Source organism: Lactuca sativa, chromosome 3 (genome assembly GCF_002870075.4).
Source record: "Lactuca sativa cultivar Salinas chromosome 3, Lsat_Salinas_v11, whole genome shotgun sequence".
Lineage (NCBI taxonomy): Eukaryota > Viridiplantae > Streptophyta > Magnoliopsida > Asterales > Asteraceae > Lactuca > Lactuca sativa.
This window is the reverse complement of record NC_056625.2, coordinates 221,201,045-221,207,366: the sequence shown is the minus strand read 5'-3', so window position 1 is coordinate 221,207,366 and position 6,322 is coordinate 221,201,045.

Here is a 6,322-nt window from a genome sequence, read left to right as displayed (position 1 = left end):
AATTGTGTTTCAAACAAATGTTTCCTTATACTAAACTGTTTTATCAAACCCATGCCTTCAAATTGTTTTATAGATTGACATCAAGTCGATCTTTTCTTAAAATAATAATTATGTTTCAAATGTCTTACAAAAATTATTTATGCTTTTTTATTATAAATTGCATGCCTCTATGTGTATAGTTATATAAGAAATGTTTAAAAGACTTAGGAAGGCTATCCACCCTATTTCCTTTTCGCGCTTGAGATGTGGTCTGGTGGGATATCGGGTACTCGTCCAAAGGTCGTTTAAATATTAGTTATATAACATATGTACATATATAGTCATAAAGGCCCTTCCAGTTCATCCCATGCCCTTGGGTAGCAAGGGTATACATCCATGTCCATACGTACCAGTTAGATTACTAGTAAACTACCATATGGGTAGTTTAGGAAGATACTAGAATAATTACTAGAACGCAATATCTTACAATGAGTCAGTTCATTCATGAGTCAATACTTTCTAGAACATTACAGTACATTACATATACTACGATACTAGGAATAGAACGTATACAACGATACTAGAACGATTACATTACTATACTTGCTAGGTAGAGAGCACGTACATTACAGCTAGAACAGTTCATTACGTTACATAGATATGAATATGTTAATTATTGTGATGTGTATCGGAGCATGCCTTAAATGTCATGGCCCAAGTTGTAGCCAGAGTCTCTTGAAGGGAGAGCGTGAGTTTGCGTATAGATCTATACTCGATTGACTATCCTACACCTTGCTGCTAGCTACAGCCGGACCTGCAGGTCTGCGGGTGCCAAATGTCATTCCGTTATTACGACCATTCTTATGTCGTTGTTACCAGTCAATAGTATGGTACAATTAATCACATGATGCCTTAATATAAATCCTGTTTAAGGTAGTTAGTACAGCAGTAGTTCTTATAGCGCTACGTTTTAGTACTACATTAATTTTCCCTGTATATATATTTAGTGATCCTTTCACTTAAACTATAAATGTAAAAATTATATTTTGTTAATAATAGTTACACTTGGGAAAATTACACACTTTTACATGACACGAACATTGAGAACAGCTAGGTCTTGGTAGAAAAAACCCTTATATAATAGTAGGAATCATAGGGATTTCTAGAGTTTTTCAAACACTTACAGTTGTTTTACAAACATTTTCAATACTTACAATTCATTTACTTACAAATTCTTACAAATTCTTACATACAATTTAAGACACTAAATACTTATGATCTCACCAGCTTTAAAGCTGATACTCGCTTTCAAAATTACTTGTATCCTCAGGTCATCATAGACAGGTACCGATGCAAGGAGAAAGGAAGATGGAGCTTGTTCAAGACTCATCTTTGATTTTGATTTATGCTTTAGTGTTTATCAAAATTTGACAGAACACATGTATAATAATTATATTATTAATGCAATGGATGATATTGTTGCTTGTTTACTACTTTTCATTGTTGTGATACTGTACATGACGTCCTCCGCCCCAGAACGTTTCCGCCGTTCTTGGTTTTGGGGTGTGACAACAAATAACCTCTTTCTCAAATATACATCCTATCAAATTCTTCCACAGTGTTATAACCCAAATAGACCATGTTGTATCGGGTCAAGTACATACCAATTATAGTTATGGGCTTAGACACATAATCCAATAGTCTCCCACTTGGATAAGTCTAATAACTATAATCTCAAGTACAACTTCAAACTTCGATTGGCAATCGTAGCTCTCAAAAAGACCGTTGTCGAACTCTGATCTTATTAGTAACGCGTCCATAAGATAAGGGATCATATATTCCTCCATTCTAGATATTGTATGAATTGAGACATGGATTATAATCATTCTCTCTATTCATGTGTTGTTTCCCGATTTCCAATTTATGATGATCGGCTAATTGAACAAATCAAAGCAGTCCAGGCTTGGCCAAGCGCTTAGGGTTGTCATCACTAAATCATTGAGAGCCCCACATATATCGGTTTTATCCCACATTGGGTAAAACGGATGGATAAACTTCGACCCATATTCTTGCTCCATTTACTCATCAAATGACACACAATGATACGTTTTATAACACTGAGTTACCGGTGCGTTTACATATCATCAATGTGCAACCGACTTGTAAAATACAACTCACATGTCTTGGTTTCAAGAATATAAGATATTATCGTCTCATGATCACTCGTGATAAAATCCATGAAGTGATTCAAATGAGCGTGGGTTTAGTCCAATACTCAAATCTTATTACAGGAGTACTCATGAATACTGTAGCAAACTTGTGCTATGTCTAAACACCTTTAGACAATCTACAGACCCATTCATGACAATCTAGCTTCAATACCTACTTCCAAAGTATGATCGACTGTGGATAGTTTGAATAACCTAGTTATTCAGGAAGTCAAAACTTGCAAAGTGAAACACAAGAATAATCGAACCCAATATGGTTTCAAAACTTTTGAATATAAGTAAAACACCTTTTATTCAATCACCATGTTGATTGGACATTATTCATTGTATAATGTTTCGATTTATCAACTTTATACTTGAATTAAAAACAATAGTTATCCCATGCTCCAAGCATGCATACTATGTTTACCTATGGTCCTTTCTTTGTGAAATAGATCTTGAATACATTTTCAATGAAAAACATTTCACAGCTCCTAATCTTTATCACAAATATAAGAATGACAAATTCTTGCCACTATTAGAATGTGTCAGATTCTAAACTGTCGTGCAATGTTGTACCCTTTTGTAATGTTGAGGTACCAAAGTCACAGAGACTTGGACAACGAAATTACATAGTATTCCGTTGGAGATTGACAAAAAAAACAAATCCTTGGAAGCGAAGTCTCAAATTCAAAGTACATTCCTTTATCCTTTTTGCATAAAAGTTTCCAACCTACACATAGATTCTTAATATCCAACTCCCATTATGGATACATTTCCATATTTGCCATATGACAGCTCATTATGATAGAAGCTTGTCTATTCATAATAATGCCAATATCTGGTTCATAAGGGTAGTCCTCCACTTAGTTAATGTTGTAAGTGTCCAAGGACTTGTCTCCCAATTATGTTAACGAACTTACAGGTAATACTATGTAAAACGTAATGTTCTTTCGTATGTGAATTCGATGTGTAGATTGTAGAGTAAAAATATAATTATACTCAAATAATTATTAACTATTGTACTCTAGTAATAATGTGTATCATAAACTAAATCTGTCATAGTTTATATGGTTGATCGTGTAAGTAGTTCGTATCTGTCAAACCGGTAATGAAATTCCCCAAACTATACCTATTATGGTTTGACTGTTATGTTCGTGAAATTGTTCTGAAAGCTATGCAATTGAATTTAGAAAATGTCCCTTATGCTCCGCATAATACAAAACAGATAAAGTATCTAAATGCTTTATGAAGACCATTGATTTGTATAAATTACATAAGTTTTGATTCATTAAAAAACCTTTATGTTTGGCTCGTATTCCCCCTGAAAACGTTTAAAAACCATAAAAGCTTAGGGGTATGAACTCACTGTTTGACGTAGAATTCGTATGTAGGTCGATAGGAATGTTGAGTGTCAAATGGAGCCTCGGACCCAAACGGATCCTATTTAACATATAGAAGCACATATATGTATTAGGTGAGGGCATAACACTATTTGTTATGGAAGGAAACCACCTTAGGGACTAGGAAACACTTGAAACTAAGTGTTAGTATTACAAGTGAGTGAAGAGAAGGAGTTTGCGGTCACAACAAAGGGTGTACGGTCATGGGTTTGTGGCCCAAAGGGGGGGTTTTTGGCCCAAGAGTTTGCGACCCAGGTGATTGCGGCCCATGGGTTTTCGGCCGTAAACACTCGATGAAAGGTGCAATTTGCGGTGTTTCAAGGTCCTTTCTAGCCTCCCAGAAGTGTTCGAAGTCCCATGCATAGCTAAAAGGAGTGTTTAAGGTCAATATTTGACCAAATACTAGGGTTTACGGTCCATGAGGTGTTACTTACTATTAGGAAGCTTGGAATGAGGTTTTTAGCCACCAAGAACTAGTGTGTGTTCTTGGTGTTCTTGGTGAGAGAGAAAATATAGACAAAGATGTGATTAAATGAGATGAAACATGAATTCATCACTAGATGAGTGATTGAAACACAATCAATGTGAAGAATCACTTACATTCTTGAGGATTCCTTGAGAAAAATCGATGAATGTAGAGAGAGAGAGAGAGAGTAGAGAGAGAGAAAGTCCTTTAAGTGGGTAAAGTGGTAAATGAAGGCTAAGTACCCTATATATAGGGTGGAGTTTTCGGCCAAGGGTGTGGGTGGGGGTGTACGGCTGTAAACTCGAATTTACGGCCGCACACTCCTCTCGAAGTGGTGTTTGGCCCAAATGCTATGCTTTGATTTAGAAAACCTCGTTTTTGAACCCAAAACTTGATTGTACTGAGCATAGAATATTTAATTAGACTCAAAATAATGCTGAAAAGAGTAGAAATAAGTTCTGAATTGATTTATATTTTTAACGTTTGAACAGAAGAAATTTCGGGTTGTCACACTATAACAACACGTTATTTCGGGTCAATGTAACGGCTAAAAGTCGAGTCTTGTAACCTCTTTGTAAAGTAATAAGAATATCATCGAAAATGAAATGTTCAAAAAGCTCTGTTTAGGTACACTATGTGGTAGATATCGTGATAAGGTTTCCTAAAATATAAAGAACACCAAAATCCGTGTTATAACGAAGGAGTTATGATCAATCAAAGATTCATAACGCTACCGGTAAAGCGCTGTTAAGCATACAACGAGAAATTTCAGTAAATACCTTTTAGTCTTAGGCATCTAAATGAAAGTTGTAAATATCTTTAAACCACGATCATACATAAAATGAACGCCCGAATTTGACTTCGTATGAGGAAGTTATGATTTTTCGAAGTTTCTGACCTAGTAGTAGACAGCTAAAAACTCGAAATAGAGATCGAGCGGTCTTTATCCAACCCAACCTAAACAAAAGTTGAAGACCCCAACAATAGGAGTACAACAGTAAAAAGTCTGAAGAAAATGGACAGCAGATGAAGGAGTTATGGGATTTAAACGGACTTTTCCAAGCCCGGCCTGTTAAAAATAAAATAATAAAAATAAACTCAAAATTAGCCGACGGAGTCTAAACAAGAGTTGTAGAGCCTTTTCACTCCTACACGTGCACATAAAGAACGTCGAAATCGGAGCTCGTACGCAAAAGTTACGGATTTTACAAGTTTGGGACACAAAATCCGAGGCTGACTCAGCCTCACGACGTGAGCTCGTGATTGATGGGTTCCACAGTGTTAGACACGTCAACTCGTCGAAGAGGATAATGCTGACTAAGCCTCACGACGTGAGCAATCCAAACTCACGACGTGAGACCCCAAATTAGCCCCTATAAATAGAAGCTTAAGGGTGCCTGGTTTGGTGCTCATTTCTTTCCTTCTAAGTACTGTTACTCTGCGTGATTACCTCGTTAAGCCTTCAAAAAGCCCCGGTTTTGCATACTCAAGTTCCGAAGGAAGTTCCACACTCCCGAGATCCCCGAGGATCCCGAGATTTCAACTCTCTCTAGTCGAAGTTCTGCTCGATTCTTCTCTCGACTACTTCAAAACAACCACTTCAATCAAGTGAGTTCATACCCCCTTTTATACGCCTTCAAATACTTTATAATGTACTTTTAATACATTTCGGGGGAGAATACAAGTAAACACCCGGTTAATCCCGAGTGAAAACGTGAAAACTCTTATTATATCTTGCATGCACTAGATTTATACAAAATGCATAGTATCCAGGGTAGCCATCCTTGTTAAACCATTCTATGCATTAAAAGAACTTATGATTTATGCTTTGTCAAACATTGTGAGAGACGATAAACATTGCATACAAAACTATCACTTTAATACAGACTTATTTGAGAATCCGTGAGACGATTACATCTTCAGTGCTACCTTTTTGTTAAAAGGTATTACCTAAAGTCCTGTCTATTATAACCAGAGTCCCCCTTTTGGAGAGCATGTCAAATGTGTATAGATCTATACGGGAAGTCATGATACCGCGTCCTGACTGTTAGCTACAGTCCTTTGGGTGACAGTTTGTCATAAACGTTTCGACGCATGAAGACCGTCGCCACAGGCATATTATGTTTAGTATGGTTATAAAACTCACCGGATAGACAGTTATTATGGTATTCCGATTTTATGAATAAGTAGCTGTTAAAACTATCTTTCATCTAACAAGTGCGATCCTGTTATAGCTTTATTATATAAAACTATGCCTCAACCTTTAA